Raw genomic sequence first — 16,501 nt, 5'->3', positions numbered from 1 at the left:
AAAAGTGCAGTGCAAACTGAGTGCAGTGACAGTTTAACAGAGGGAGGAGAGAGAACAGAGTTTGCAGCACAGTAGCCGCCTGCAGCCTCATCACTATTTCCTGGCTGTAAATGGCCTTGCAATCAGCTTGCCAAACTGCTGAAAGCTAACCTAGTCAGGAATGTAACTTTTATAAAGCACAAATGGCCACGCTACGCATTCTACTGTCAAATCTGTACAGGAATTTTAAACATAAAACAGTTTGAATAAAATGTTTGTGAAAGGAAATGAAGATGACGGATATTATTGTTTCCCCTTCATAACTACATTCCACCTGCATAATCAGAACTGCTTATAAAGTAATTAAATGAAGCCTAATTCATACATGAAAATATTGTTCCCATGAGCTTTTCCACCCCAACCTGAACATTTAAATAGGTATAATGTAGTCTATCTTGTCCAGAAGTCCTGGCAAGAACCCACAACAATTGCAAATTAGGCTTAAGCATGGGGCAAGATGACTCAAACCACTTTCATCTGAAGAAGTGGATTGTGCCCACGAAAGCTCATGATACCATCTACATGTTTTGTTAAGTCTTTAAGGTGCTGCAAGACTACTGGGTGTTTTTAAAGTTTTTCCAGTTACAGACTAACTTGGCTACCCTTCTGAAACTTTCAAACCACGTAGTTCTTGAAAGGATGTTCCCATCCACCAAGCTCTTCATGCACAGGGCACATTTACAAATGGGAAGAAGAAGGTGACACTGATTTTTTTTAAAGAAATACAGATTTTAAAATTGCATTATATTTCCCTAATTTTACAATCATTTCTCCTTTTCTTTTCAATACACTTAAAAAACAAACACACACAAAAGCCCCAAAACAAAACAAAAAGCTAATCAGAGTGACAGGAGACCTCCCCACAGTTAGGTCCTGCAATCCCGAGTAACTAGAGCAGCTTTGCTGACTTCAATGTAGTGCCACTCAATTACACAAGCAGAGAATTTGGTCAACAAGTCCACTGCTCAACACTGGAGAAGGGAATAAATAAAAAAAAATTGTAATTCTGCAGCAACTGTTGCTGAAAATAATACCTATTGTTTTTCATTATTAAACCTCAAAGTGCTTTAAAAATGAGAGACAAGATGGGTGAGGTAGTGTCTTTTATTGGATCAGCTTCTGTTGGTGAGAGACAAGCTTTCAAGCCACATGGAGCTAGGGTTGTTGAGCATCCAATTTTCAATAAAGACACCTGGTCGAAAAGGGATATGGGTGGCTCCCCCCTAAAAGTCTGGTTAGCCACAGTGGCATGCAGTTCCTGGAAACAGATTGCAAGCCCTTCTGGATCCAAGATGCAAAGATGGCCAGGAGGTCTCTGTACTAGGGATGTGAAAGGTTAACCATTTAACTGATGGGGGCTGGAGCAACTCCCCGCCCACCGTAGGCAGGGGGCTGCACCAGCCCTATGGGGACCTGCTGCAGACCGAGGCTGCTCTGGGCATCTGGAGTTGCCCTGTCCGCAGTGGACCCAGTGGGTCACAGGCAGGGATTGCTCTGTCCGGACTAAAGCAGTCCCTGTCCACAGTGCCTCATGGGTGTCACAGGCAGTGGCTGCTCTGGCCCAGCTAGAGCAGGCCCTGCCTGCAGTGGGTGTTGCTCAAGTCTGGCCACATTGATGGCTGGTAGCCAGGAGCTGACAGAGCAAGCCCCAGCCCTAGTGCAATTGGGAACAGGAACCCTGAGGACAAGGGGGAAGGAGCAGTAAGAACCAGTTTAAGGTTAGATTTACATCCCTACTGTGTACTCTCTCTTCCTATGGCACAGGTGCCACCCCAAGCACCAACTCCACAGCTCACATTGGCCAGGAACTGCAGCCAATCGCAGATGCAGGGGTAGCATCACGCAGAAGCCTCAGCCACCCCTGCACCTAGGAGCTGGAGGGACATACCAATTGCTTTCTGGGAGTGCCTGAGGTAAATGCCACCCAAAGTTTGCACTTCCTCCTGTGCCCCAGCCTTGAGCCCTCTCCCACATCCAACCCCGCTTAGAGCACCTTCCTGAACTCCAAACCCCTTATCCATGGCCCCACATCCCATCTCCCCCTGCACTCCAACCCACTGCCCCAGGTCAAAGCCCCTGCCATACCAAGAATCTCTCATTTCTGGCCCCTCCCCAGGAGATGCACCCTCCCAGCACAGAGCCTGTATCCCCCATGCACCTCAACCCCTTGTCCCAGACTGAAGCCCCCTCCTATTCCCCAAGCCCTTATCCCTGACCTCAATCCAAAGCCTGCACCTACAGCTGGAACCCTCACCCCCCCACACACACCCCACCTCCCAGGCTCAGCCTAGAGCCCCCCTTGCACCATAAACCCCTTATTTCTGGTCCCACCCCAGAGCCTGTACCCCCTCCCATACTCCAAAACCTATGGCCCAGCCCTAAAGCCCCTCCTACACCCCAAACTCCTCATTCCTAGCCCCACCCCAGAGCCTGCAATCCTAGCAAAAGCCTTCAACCCTTTCTGCACCTGAAACCCCTACCCCTCCACAGTAAAAATGAGCAAATAAGCAAGGATATGGGAGAGCAAACATGTGAGATGGCGTGAGTGAGGGGCAGGGCTTTGGGGAAGGGGCATATCATGGGTGAGAAAAGAGTGTTCAGTTTTCTGCAATCAAAAAGTTGGCAACACTACTAGGCATGTTAGCTATTGCATAATTGAATAGTCCACATGAATTCTCATCAGTTACACCACTGTTCGATAGTCCCCTAGAGTGGGGCCGGCAGCCAGTGCGCTCCTGGCCCCACTCCCTGGGAGGTCTCCTGCCATCTCTGGTACAGAGGCAGTAATGTGGGGTGGCAGACAGAGCCAGTCTGAGGGGAGACAGTTTAAAAAACCAACTCCCCTTGAGGACTGCCTGCTTGCTATCCTGTGCTGCTGCCTCAGATTCAGAGGCAGCAGTGCTAGGTGGCAGCAGCTGTTATCCGTGGGGGTCCAAGTGCCCCACGGACAGAGGCTGCTTCATGGGATGCGGTGAAGCTTCAGTCTGCAGGGAGCTCAGATCCACCACGGACAGGAACTGCTTCTGTGAAGCAGCCTCTGCCTGCTATGGGCCCAAGCTCACTGCAGACAGAGGCTGTCTATGGGATGTGGAGCAGCCTCTGTACACAGGGAGATTGGGACTGCTGTGGACAGAGGCTGCTTCATGGCAACCTCTCCTGACCCCCACCACCCTGCGCTGCTACCTCTGATAGAAGCAGCAATATAGAGGCAGGGCAGGTGCCACCACAGAGCCAGTGCTGGGGGGGAACCGACTTTTAAGACAGCTCCCTCCAGGGCCGCTGTAAGAGGCAGCAAGAGGTGGGGCAGGTGGGTCTGCGGAGCCTATAGGGTCCTTCACCTGGGTTGTTGTCCTGCAATCTGCCTATTGATGATGTACTAGCAGACCTGCCCTCAAGTAGGGCAGTTTTGGAGTCACCACGACTTGACACAGTCCTTCCCAATGTCCGGCTTCTAGCTTTACCCAGGTCATCAGGGAGGACCTCACCTCCCCATGGACGCGCTGTAGCTGGTCTGTTGGTCGGGCATAAACAACACGCCCACTAGTACAATGGTTTGGCTACAGCCAGAGTCTACTAGGGCAGTGGTGTACATTCCATTCATTTGGACAGGCACCACTATCTTGGCCGTGTCTCTCTTGCAGGCTCTCTGCCCTACCACCAGCATTTGGCCATAAATGCAATCCATGAGGGGACAATCACTCTGGAAATGTATCCTTTGGCCATAGCAGGAATCTCCTGGGGGGAAGCTTCCCAATCCATTGGAACATCTATCCCTCCTCAGGCAGTGGTGTCCCTAGCGGGTTCATTTAGGTGGGTTGTCCTGGGCTGTGAGGTGGCCCAGCGCAGGAGGGCCACACACTTCCGTTTACCCTCCAGGGCCCCCTGACCTGCCATTTATTCAGGTTCTGGTCTGGCTTTGCAGGCTTTTCAGCTGCCATATAATCCTCCGCTAAACAGACAGTTGCGGCAAGCATCTTTGGGTGTGTCATTGCACCCGTTCTTTGCCTCCTTTTGGCAGGACCTGCAGTAATTGCTGTAGGGCCACCACCTCTGCTATTGAGCTTCAGACCACTGCTTGGGGTCCAACCATCACAGCAAAAGTCTTGGATCCACTGTGCTACCGCCCTGGGCCTGTCCACCAGCAGGAACCTTTCCTGGCATAAACATTGGCAGTACGTCTCACGGCTCACTTTCACCTTGGGGTATTCCAGCGCCTCCCTGGGGTCTAAGTTCTGGAAAGTGGTTTGGGCAGCTCTCGTCACATAGGGGGCAAAGATGGTGGCCCAAAGTTCAGCTGGCCAGTGGGCGGCAGTGGCGACCCTCTTGAAGGTAACCACGTACACCTCTGGATCATCCCTGGGATTCATCTTGCTCAGGCATATGGGCACCCTCGACGTATTGCCCTTGGCTCCATCCTCTGTCAGATTAGGGACAGAGGCCAGTGCAGACTGCCACAGAGCTGCCATCTGCTGGACCAGTTGCACCTGTTGAGCCTACTGTTGGGTGGCCGACTCCAGTAGCAGCAGCTGCTGTTGTTCCTGCTGTTGGGCTGCCTGTAGCTGTTGGATGACCGATTGTTGGGACAGCTGAGCCTATTGCTGCTGCTGTTGGGCGGCCTGTTTCTGCTGGTTCTCCAATAACCATTCAAAAAACTTGCTGGGATACTTTTATTTTTTCCTACTAGCTCCTTCTCTTGATCTCTCTACGGCTCACTCTTCTCCTTATGTCAAGGGTGAAATCTCTACCAGTTGTCATGGGGTGCTGTGCCCAGGAGGTGCTGTCTTGTCCCTGGGGCTCTTGAAGTCACGCCCCAACCCCACGCATATAGTAATTCAGCTGCTGTCTTAACCACACAGCCCTCTTGCTATGGCGTAGCGGCTGGAGTCAATGCCAAGCACCTCTCTCACTGGAGTAGTGCGACCTAGCAGCAGGAGTCAGTAAAAGCGGGTGCAGGCCCATGGGTTGGGGATTGAGGAGGGGGCAGAGGGATTTGGGCCCTCCCTACTTCACTGGGTGCCAGCCCAGGGCCCTAATAACAGTGGTGTGGTCCACCACTAACTTGGCAGGGAATCCTTCCGCAACACACCAAGTTCCTTGGGATTTAACCTCCTGCCTGGGTAACTTCCTACCAATCTCCACCAGGCCCCTTGCAGGGTCTTTCCTCCAGTTCCTCAGCAGTGTCTCTGATGTCTCGCTAGCTGGTTTCTATGTCTGGTCCCATTGGTGGTTTGCCTCCAGGAACCCTGGCAATACCTCTTTCCTCCTCCACAGCCAGCCCAGACTGAGCCTCTCTCCAGGCCTTTATACTTTAGCTGCAGTCTGACCATGCCCAGCAAGAGTGCAGGGACAGGACTTCCTCAGCCAGGTGTGTCTAGTTAAGCCTGCTTCTCCAGTGTGGGGCTGGGACTCTCTGTCACTGTCTCAAAAAAGCATTTTTGTTTGTTTGTTTATTTTAAACTGCAAAAAATAAACTGCTCGACACCTCTAATACTCTAACATCCTAGTTTATTAGGGAAACTCATACGAGAAGGGATCTCACATGAAGACTAAGCATTTAATTATAAATTCAAATTATCTAATTCAATGATCTGCTTTAACCAATAGATTACAGTAACAGTCAGTAACAGTCAGTGGATATTGGATCACTGCAGTTTTAAAAGCACTGTAGGCTACTTTCTTTCAGTTCTTTGATTTTTTTCCTTTTCTTTTCTCTTCTAAGTTATTTTACTGTGATTCAGGTGACTGCAGATGACTCCTCTCTCTGCATGACCTGGACTATATTATAGGTAATAGAGCTTTTTCATGGTTACAGAGGGAGCAATAATGGCCTTAAAAAACATTCTGGGACAGAAGGTTATCCCAGCAAAATTAAAATTGCATCAGTTCTCTAGAATAATAGTAAAAAGAATTACATTTGGGAAGGAATAGAATGGTATTAATTAAAGAATACTTATAAATAATAATGGTATTTTCCCTTTGCTAGACCTGAAGATTTCTAATAATTATAACAAACATTAGTTCATTAAACCTTGCAGCTCCCCATTAAGATAGGTCAATAGAATACTCTTTTTATGAAAGGACAAACTGAAGCAAAGAACAATTAAGTAACTCATCCATGGCCTTTCAGTAAGTCTATGGCAGAGTTTCCAGGAAAACACAAGATCCTGGCTCTTTTTGTTTACATAGTTGGTACTCACTCTTCTTCCTAATAGTTTAAACACAAAGTTTAAAATTTACTTTAAAAAGTTTTACAAAATCTAATGAGAAAAACTACTTTCATATATACAGCATATGTGAATATATATAAAAACATTTCTTCTTATTCACTGGAAATATATATATGATCAGGGCTTGACAATCTATGTAATCTACTCGCCTGTGGCGAGTAGATTACAACCTGGAAGAGCCGGGTTCGGCTCTTCTTCGACAGCACGGCTGGTGAGCAGGGCTTGCGCGGCTCGCCAAGCCCTGTGTATGATGATAATAATGATGTATCTGCTTGACTAGCCACAGCCAGTGCTGCCTTCAGAATACTGACCAAGTGCTTATGGAATGACCACAGTGATAAATTGTTACTTTTGTATGAAGTTTATCAGGCAGTTGTCCTGAATAGCCTGCTGTATCACTCAGAGTCATTGACCATATATCACTGTCACATTTTGAATCTCGATCAATTTCATATGTGCTGCCAGGGACGGATATAGGGCAGGGCGAACGGGGCGGCTGCCCCGGGCCCCGCGCTTCAGAAAGCCCCGCGCATGCGCCGTGGCACCGCTGCGCATGCGCATAGCGTCACTGCGCATGCGCCGTGGCAAAGGGGGGGCTCCACGGAATTATGCTGCCCAGGGCCCTGCAAAACGGTCATCTGCCCCTGTGTGCTACCTCAGGAAGATTGGTGGGACAAAATTCCTAACAAAGAGGTCCTCAGGCTGTGTGATGTCATGGGCATGGAAGCAATGTTTATGAACAAAACAGTTTCATGGTGATGTCATGAGAACAGATGATATATGGATGCTGAAGATGGTCTTCTATGACCAGCTTGTTCATAGAAAGCACTCTGTTATTGGTGGTTATTATAAGCATTATAAAGATATTTTAAAGGCCAATGTGAAGTCAAGTGCTGTATCTCCCGATGACCTGGAAATCATAGCTCAGGTTAGACTATTCTGGCAGTAAACTATTGAACAGGCTCTCAAACACTTCAAGAGTCAATGTATCCAGACATTACAGGAAAAGTGCAGGATCTGAAGAGTTCACAACATCTACAGAGGGCAGATTTTGATGTGACCTCTATAATCAGATTTGCCAAACAAGCATTGGCTTAGTCGCTCACCAACGGTGTCATAGAATATGAGCTCCATCGGTTGAAGGTTCAGTACACACACCCACACGCAGAAAATGCCCATTAAAATGTCTTTTGAACTCAAACATTTTTTTGTAAGTATGCAAATCAAATATGACAGCATTTTGCTAAAAAATGAGAATCAACCGCTAGAAGGTAACTGATTGACTTTGTTCCAATCCAAATGAAGTACAGAAAGAAAACTAACAACGTAATGATTGATGTCAAACAAGACATTTAAAATCTCTTGAATTTTAATCAGTGCTTTTTTTGTAAGGGAAAAGGTGTAGGTACTCTGGGGCAAACTTGTTGAGCAAAAAAACCAGCCTCATGTCGGGGGCTGAAATGTGGTCACGGCCCCTTTAAGAGCCATAGTGCTGCATTGGGAGCCGGGGGAAAAAAATGCCGCGCGTCCCAAGAAGGCTTCCGTCAGGAGCCGAGCTGCCCCAGGAAACAGGTGCCAGTATGTTCAGGGAAAATCCCATTCTTTTTCTGTGGGCTGGGAAAATAGGTGACAGTACGCCATTGTGGGCACTACCAGCACAAAAAAAGCACTGGTTTTAATAATCTCACTGGTTATTAGGCATGTGAAGGGGTAACTGGTTACCCAATAAGCATTACCCTTCCTCAGTGATGCTATCAGGTAACAATTAACTGGTTCCCTGGGAGCAGCCCTACCTATAGTCCCGTGCCAGAACGATTCTCCCTCCTGGGATCCTTCTTAGTCACTTAACCAGTTAAACATTAGGTTAACCTACCATTTAATGGGTTACCTGGTTCATTGGAATTTTACATCTCTAGCACTGGTTACATCAGAAAAAAAGGAACATTTTAAATATAGATAGAGACAAATTCAGGTCCGGTTTGGAGCCGAACTAGAAATAAATTTGGCCTCTAATTTCTAACTTGACAGGAAAAACATTTAAATGATATATATTTTTAAATTAGATATTCTCTGTCCTGAATATCTCTCTCTATATAAACATAAAATGTAATTATTGAGATCTGTCTTACACACATAGTTTTGTATGTAGTATATTAGAGGCAGGGTTCATATGGTTCAAAAAACCTGGACTTTTTTTGAGTTGCAAGTTTATGGGCATGTTTTCTGGTGGAGCCAATACTAAAGCAGGTTAATAACATCTCTGGCCACTTTCCCTTTGTTCAGATGAACAGGCTTTAAACACCAAATCAAACAAAAACATTAAAAAAAAAACCATGAACAGGACATGCCATATTTCCAAAGCTCTCTTCCCAGCTTCCAGAGTAAGCTGTCATCTGCTTTCTTCTGAAATCTGTCTAGCCACTTTTTAAGGCTTTCAGCTTGATTACCTGAGCTAGAGATAGGAAGCCTGGGGCCTCTCCATGCATTCTCAAGTTCAGGGGAGTCACTCTCATCCTAACCTACTTGACAGAGTTGTACCATGTCTGAACATGATTGCCAGCAATTGTGGTTAGCTGACACAGTAACGAAACCGGATCTGAATCAGGACAACCCTTCACCTTGTGTAGTCATTTATATCAGTTCAAAATGGATTTTATATAAAAATGCCACATAATCTTGCCAACCTCATCATGGCAATCCCAGATCTATTCTGCTAATAGTACTTTGAAATCTACGTTTATTTAATTGCAATGGATAGCAGCAAATGTCACAATTACATAATCAAAAGGATATTTGATTATTTTCCTGTTCTAAACTTGCAGCTTTATTGACATGGAATGTTTCCATAACCATGGAAATGGTAGACTATAATAGGCCCTGTTATAGTAAGTGCAGTAACTTGATGTGTTTGTTCAAATGCTGATACATTTAACATTGTTCTTTATTTGACTGGTCATGATTAGCATTTGAATTTTAACTGAAATAAATTAAATTAACTTAATACTGTATTAAGGTAAATGGTGGAAGTTCACATCTCTCCTGGTGATGTTTCAGCCTGAATGTTTTAAGCTGAAAACCAAAGTACATTAGAGAAATTTACAGTATGAAGGGCTAGCTGTTGAAAATATAAAACCAAAGCTGTGATCACTTGTCAAACATGTAATATTGAATACCAATTTAATGCCAGTTTTAGCTCACTGATTAGTATGCACACAGCTTTCTACTGAAATGCAACCTCTATGGGATAGAATACACCAGCTATTTCTTCAAATGAAACTGCAAAAAGAGTTTTAGTAGATAGAATTGTAACACCCCAATGAAAATTACATTAGCACACAAAGGTTAATAACTCTGATCATGAATAAAAACATTAGGCTTGGCTTCCCACACCCTTACACCCCATGTAGCTATGTAACCCTATGTCACTTTGTAGAAAGAGGTATCATTTTTATGTGATAGCATTTTATTTATCCTTTGCACTACTGTTCATAACTACACAAGGCACTGGGGTAGTCCTGTTTCAGGCTCAGTTTCATTACCATGTCAGTTAACCACACTTGTTGGCAATCATGGTTAGGCATGGTACAACTCTCCTCATCTCCTGCAACACTTTACTCTGTAACACCATGAGACATTGGAATCACATGCCCACAACAGAGGAGTCTTCCTCTCTATAGCCTTGCCTGGACTAGTGATCTGCTTCCTTTTTAGCCAAGAGTGTAGTTGCAAACCCCTACCATACGCAGAGTAAAATGTCCTACCAAGAGCAAACCCCTACCATATGCAGAGTAAAAAGTCCAAAAACCATTATTAGAATCAGTGCACCTGCTTAAAATTGGGGTAAATTCATCACATTTTTCTTTTTTTTTCTGGTTTGTGATGTGCTATAGCTTTAGAAAGATGTTCAATTCACAACTAAATGAGCCACCTTTGGGAAGGGAGGGAGGAGTGAGGAAACAGTCACAGCACCGTCTCACCTGCTTTTTCTCCACTTTTCTCACACTTTCTCCAAACTGTGCTGTTACACTTTCTGCCTCCCGTCTCATAAACCTCCTCCCTCGCCTTACATTTCCCTCTATAGCCCCCTCATATTTCCATCCCCACCCCTAACCAACCCCTTCCTTCTTTGGGCTTCTTCCTTTTTGCATGGTTCCTACCTCCCCCCCACCCCCCCACAACTAGTCTGTCTCCATACTCCTCCCTCACAGGTCCCACTCCCCAAACACTTACTCTCACTCCTCCACCTGCACCTTCCCATATGTCTCTCCCAAGCTCCCCTTCACAATTCTCCCCCTCTCTTCATCACACCTCCCCCTCCCACAACACCTCCTCCTCTCAACACCCTCATGTCTCTCCTCCCACTCACGCATCCGCCATCTGTCCCCTCATAGCCTCCCACCTTTGCATGTATCCTGCCCTCCTCTCACCGCCCCCTCCCCATCGTCTCCCCCTCCATTACCCCCCACTCCACTTCTCCCTTCCCTCCCTCTCCTGCCTTCTCTCCCCTCCCCCTGGCCCCTATGTCCCTCCTCCAAGCTCTTCCCCTTCCCACCCTCCTCTCCACTTGCCTCTCCCCTCACACCTCCTCACCCCTCCCCCGATGCCCCTCCCCTCCACTTGTACCTCCTCCCCCTCCCCCCCCGTATGCCCCTCCACTTGCCTCTCCCCTCACACCTCCTTGCCCCTCCCCCGACCCGCATGCCCCTCCCCTCCACCCTCTCCCCTCCACCTCCCCCGACCCGCATGCCCCTCCCCTCACTTGCCTCCCCCTCACACCTCCTTGCCCCTCCCCGTCCTGCATGCCCCTCCCCTCCACTTGCCTCTCCCCTCACACCTCCTCGCCCCTCCCCGTCCTGCATGCCCTTCCCCTCCACGTGCCCCTCCCCTCACACCTCCTCACCCCTCACCTGCACGTGCCCCTCCCCTCACACCTGCTCGCCCCTCCCCCGTCCCGCATGCCCTTCCCCTCCACGTGCCCCTCCCCTCACCCCTCCTCCACCCCTCCCCTCACACCTGCTCGCCCCTCCCCCGTCCCGCATGCCCTTCCCCTCCACGTGCCCCTCCCCTCACACCTCCTCACCCCTCACCTCCACGTGCCCCTCCCCTCACACCTGCTCGCCCCTCCCCCGTCCCGCATGCCCTTCCCCTCCACGTGCCCCTCCCCTCACACCTCCTCTCACCTCCACGTGCCCCTCCCCTCACACCTGCTCGCCCCTCCCCCGTCCCCGCCCCTCCCCTCCACATGCCCCTCCCCTCACACCTCCTCTCCCGGGTTCTCACCCCTCCCCGCCCCAGAACGCCTCGTTTCTGCCTCTCACAAAATGGCGCCGCCGCTCGGCCCCGTTTCCCGCCCAGCCCGGCGTCACGTGACCGCGGGGCGGGGCGGGGCGGGGCGGCGCCGCGTGCCGGGAGCGGGCGAGAAGGGCGCGAGGCGACGGGTAAAGTTGCTGGTTCCCGTGCGCGGCTCGCTCCCCTCAGGCGGCGGCTGCGATTCGCAGCGACCCCCCCTCCCAGGGCAGCCCCCCCCCCCGCCCGGGACAGCCCCCCCCTCCCCAGGGCAGCCCGGGACAGCCCCCCCCTCCCCAGGGCAGCCCGGGACAGCCCCCCCTTCCCCAGGGCAGCCCCCCCCTCCCCAGGGCAGCCCGGGACAGCCCCCCCTTCCCCAGGGCAGCCCCCCCGCCCGGGACAGCCCCCCCCTCCCAGGGCAGCCCCCCCCGCCCGGGGCAGCCCCCCCCGCCCAGGGCAGCCCCCCCGCCCGGGACAGCCCCCCCTCCCCAGGGCAGCCCGGGACAGCCCCCCCTTCCCCAGGGCAGCCCCCCCCTCCCCAGGGCAGCCCGGGACAGCCCCCCCTTCCCCAGGGCAGCCCGGGACACCCCCCCCCCTCCCCAGGGCAGCCCCCCCCCCGCCTGGGACAGCCCCCCCTTCCCCAGGGCAGCCCCCCCCTCCCCAGGGCAGCCCGGGACACCCCTCCCCCTCCCCAGGACAGCCCCCCCCTCCCAGGGCAGCCCCCCCCTCCCCAGGGCAGCCCGGGACAGCCCCCCCTTCCCCAGGGCAGCCCCCCCCGCCCAGGGCAGCCCCCCCCTCCCCAGGGCAGCCCGGGACAGCCCCCCCGCCCGGGACAGCCCCCCCTTCCCCAGGACAGCCCCCCCCTCCCCAGGGCAGCCCGGGACAGCCCCCCCTTTCCCAGGGCAGCCCCCCCCGCCCGGGACAGCCCCCCCCTCCCAGGGCAGCCCGGGACACCCCCCCCCTCCCCAGGGCAGCCCCCCCGCCTGGGACAGCCCCCCCTTCCCCAGGACAGCCCCCCCCTCCCAGGGCAGCCCCCCCTCCCCAGGGCAGCCCGGGACAGCCCCCCCTTCCCCAGGGCAGCCCCCCCGCCCGGGACAGCCCCCCCCTCCCAGGGCAGCCCGGGACAGCCCCCCCCTCCCCAGGGCAGCCCCCCCCGCCTGGGACAGCCCCCCCTTCCCCAGGACAGCCCCCCCCTCCCAGGGCAGCCCCCCCCTCCCCAGGGCAGCCCGGGACAGCCCCCCCCGCCCGGGACAGCCTCCCCCTCCCAGGGCAGCCCCCCCCCCCCCGCCCGGGACAGCCCCCCCTTCCCCAGGGCAGCCCCCCCACCCCAGGACAGCCCCCCCTTCCCCAGGGCAGCCCCCCCCGCCCGGGACAGCCCCCCCCTCCCCAGGGCAGCCCGGGACAGCCCCCCCGCCCGGGACAGCCCCCCCCCCCCCAGGGCAGCCCCCCCCCGCCCGGGACAGCCCCCCCCCCCCCAGGGCAGCCCGGGACAGCCCCCCCTGCCCGGGACAGCCCCCCCTTCCCCGGGACAGCCCCCCCCTCCCAGGGCAGCCCCCCCGCCTGGGACAGCCCCCCCCTCCCCAGGGCAGCCCCCCCTTCCCGGGACAGCCCCCCCTCCCCAGGGCAGCCCCCCCCCGCCCGGGACAGCCCCCCCCCTCCCCAGGGCAGCCCCCCCCCGCCCGGGACAGCCCCCCCTTCCCCAGGGCAGCCCCCCCCCCCTGGGACAGCCCTCCCTTCCCCAGGGCAGCCCCCCCGCCCGGGACAGACCCCCTTCCCCAGGGCAGCCCCTCGCCCCGGGGCAGTGCCCCCCTTTCCCTGGGCAACAACCCCCGCCTTCCTGGGCAGCGTCCCACTTCTCAGGGCAGTGCCCCCCTATCCTGGGCAGGGACACCCCCTCGCCAGGTGTAGGGACCCCCCCACCCTAGGGATGGGACCCCCGGCCCAGTTAAGGACTCCCATTCATCCTCCCCTGCCAGCCACCTCCAGGATTCTTCATTACAGACAGGGACCTCCCACCCTACCCACTAGGGCAGGGACCCCCCCTCTCTGTGGGAACAAGTACCCCCCACCCATCCCCGCCAATGGCAGGAAGTCTCCCGTCCATTATGGACAGGAAGCCCTCCACACTCATCACCTCCAGGGCCCGGGACCCTCACATCACTCAGGGACCTCTCTGCCCCCTCACCCTCAGCACAGTTGGGAATTCCCCTGCCCATATGTTTGGGGCGGAGATCACTCCCATGATAGGCAGGGACCCCCTCCCATCTCCCTAGGTGGAGGGACACCCTATTCCCATCACAGTTGGGATCACCATCCCCATCATGGGTAGGGATGTCCCACACATTCTTAGGGGCATCCCTCATAGGGAGGGAGTTATTCCCTCCAGGGGCCAGGATACCCCTCCATCATAGTCCAGTATCCATCCTACAAGGGTCAGGAGCAGCATCCCCCTTCCCAATTTGAGCAGCAGCCTTATCCCCACCAGGGGAAGGAACCCACAGAGTCCTACCACCAGAGCCAGGAGCAACTCCCCAGGGGTAATATCAGTCCCTTTGCATCCCTCCGGACAGGTAGTCTCTACCCAAACAGGAACTCTCCCCTCCCTTTGCTACCATGGACAGCAGTCTTCCCCATCCTCACAGTGCCAGGAGCATTGTCCCAACCCACTTGGGCCTAGAGCTAGAAAACAATCCCCCCTCCTTGCCAGAGGCTGGCTGACTCCTCCCTCCTTTTCATCTCTCACAGGGCCAGGGGTCAGAGTGGATAAAAAGTGATTTAAACATTTTTTTATTCTTTTGAAATTGAAATCAGATGTATTTACTTAAATGCATTTTTCTTTTTAAAAAAATAAACCCATTGAAAATTAAAATTGAAATGTTCAACCTATATTAAGACATACACATTTACTAAATTAAAATCATTTAAACTAAATACAAATAATTCAAGAAGCACGTTTGCTATTGAAGTTTAAAGTAAAACAATCAGACTGGTGGAAGTTGCCAACTAAGCACCTAAAACCAGAATTTGCTGATATGCTAAACCAGATATTGACAGCAATAACCTCTTCAGGTGCAAAGAATACTGTCTTCAGCTGAGTTTATTCAACTAGTTTAGTTCATTGGCCAGTTAATATTAAGTTCTTTCACCTCAATTCAGCCTAGGAAAGGTGCCACCACCCTTCTTATTCTTCAGAAAAGAATGAGGAGGTCATACTTTAGGGTAATCTCAGGATCTTTCTTTGTTACAGCATAAATTCAGTGACCTAAGATTCTCTGTCCCTAATATCCTATGCTCCCATTATCATGCTGCGTTGACTGTCTAGTTACAACCCACTAACATCTCCCCTGGTTATAATATAAGGCTCTTTCTCCTTACTCATAAGCAATTCAGACCCCCACAACAAAAATTCCAAATGCTTTGCCATTATAATGTATTTATTAGTCTTCAGCCCTTAAAGACAACATGTTAAAAAGAATTTAACATTCCCCCACACATTATAAATGATGTTCTGGATATTAAGGATATTTTATTTCCTTAATACCCCATTTTTAAAAGGATGAATTAAAAAAATATTGTGAGAACTGAAATTCTCTCAATTCTTTTGACCCAACAGATCACAATCCTAACATTTCAGCCTGTGGATTGAAGAGTTCTAAAATGCAATCCAGAGCTGCCTCTACCTGTAACAATGTGAAGACAAAATCAGTCAACTCCAGGTTTTGATTGTTGGCTAATGCAAGCAGTGAGCTTTTAATCTAACAACATAGATTAGAGCATCAGTAGATTATTAGTGCTCTGTGTGTTATTGTTAATTTAAAAACCTGATGTGATTGAGGCCAAGTTTACGTGAGTAGCTTTGTCGATATAAATGCCTTCATGTTTGGGACCTTTATCTGTAAATTAGCTACAGTACTTTTGCTTCTGGCAAATTTAGGCCCTGATCTTACATATGTGCTTAACTTTATGTATGTAAGTAGCTTCACTGAAGTCAAAGGGACCAATGTACATAAAGTTAAGCATACATTTTGCATTGCTGGGCATTAAATGCTATCATGAGGGGCATTCTACAAATAGAAGTAGAAGTTAGTTTTACCCCCAGTTCTGCAAATTTGGGTGCCCTTGATTTAACAAAATGAAGTATTGTCTTTATTTTTTTCTGAAGTCTTTGTCCCTGTTACATCCTTATTTTAGCAGAAATTCCCAGTGATTTAAATTAGGTTTGCTTGAACAGCAAGATCCATTATGGAAGTGTTGGATGTAATTTTAGTCGCATTATTTTTTGTAATAATTTAATAGAATCAGTTTTCCAACCTTCTTTGTCTTTTAAAACAAAGAAAACTATAGAGAGGGAGAGAAAGAAATTTAATATATTTGATCTTAAAATGAAAATATTACTTAAAAATTGGGGGTGGGAAAGGACTTAAATATTTTTCCTGTTATTCAAGATATGAAAGTAGAAAACAAAGGAAGCATACCCAATATATACAAAGCTAAACAGAAGAAGTTGTAACAAAAATCACATCATTTTTATTATTTTATCTCCTATATGATTTAAACCTATTCCTTGAAAATATTATTGCCTTGGTAGGAGTACTGTGAGGAAATTCTTTATTTTCAGATATGCAGAATCTGTTTTTGTGTTGATTGTGGAAATTGTACTTCTGAGATGCATATGTTCTGTTGGAGAGATGGTGCAGACTGGATGAAATTCACCTCTCTGCAGATCCTGTACTCTAGACTTTTTTTTTCTAGGCATATAGTATCGTAAGTTACAAACATATCAACAGGGATATTTTTATGGGAATCTTTTGACCCCAGTGAAATACATGTAATTCACGGAACTTTTTGAAATGATGTAGTGAATAAATGGGAACATTTTTCATGCTTGCAGCAGAACTGGGTGATTGTAAGGAGTTGCATGTTCCATGGATAATTCAGAGTTCTGATAC

General features: G+C 50.6%; 2 protein-coding genes across 2 annotated transcripts in view; one reads left to right on the top strand and one right to left on the bottom strand.

Moving 5' to 3' along the window:
- The window catches only part of BICRA (BRD4 interacting chromatin remodeling complex associated protein), a 127,951-nt gene extending 117,661 nt beyond the window's left edge, over nucleotides 1–10,290 (bottom strand). Inside the window, exon 1 of the mRNA XM_075917967.2 lies at nucleotides 10,244–10,290. The gene's annotated coding sequence lies outside the window, so the exon portion shown is untranslated. The remainder of the gene's footprint in view (nucleotides 1–10,243) is intronic.
- Nucleotides 10,291–11,594: 1,304 nt separating this feature from the next.
- ZNF541 (zinc finger protein 541) overlaps nucleotides 11,595–16,501 on the top strand; it is a 48,782-nt gene continuing 43,875 nt past the window's right edge. The window contains exons 1-2 of the mRNA XM_075917981.2: nucleotides 11,595–11,704; nucleotides 15,166–15,398. The gene's annotated coding sequence lies outside the window, so the exon portion shown is untranslated. The remainder of the gene's footprint in view (nucleotides 11,705–15,165; nucleotides 15,399–16,501) is intronic.

Source organism: Pelodiscus sinensis, chromosome 18 (assembly GCF_052426305.1).
Source record: "Pelodiscus sinensis isolate ZL-2025 chromosome 18, ASM5242630v1, whole genome shotgun sequence".
NCBI lineage: Eukaryota > Metazoa > Chordata > Testudines > Trionychidae > Pelodiscus > Pelodiscus sinensis.
The sequence above is the reverse complement of the archived record's forward strand: the minus strand, read 5'-3'. Positions and strand labels throughout refer to the sequence as shown.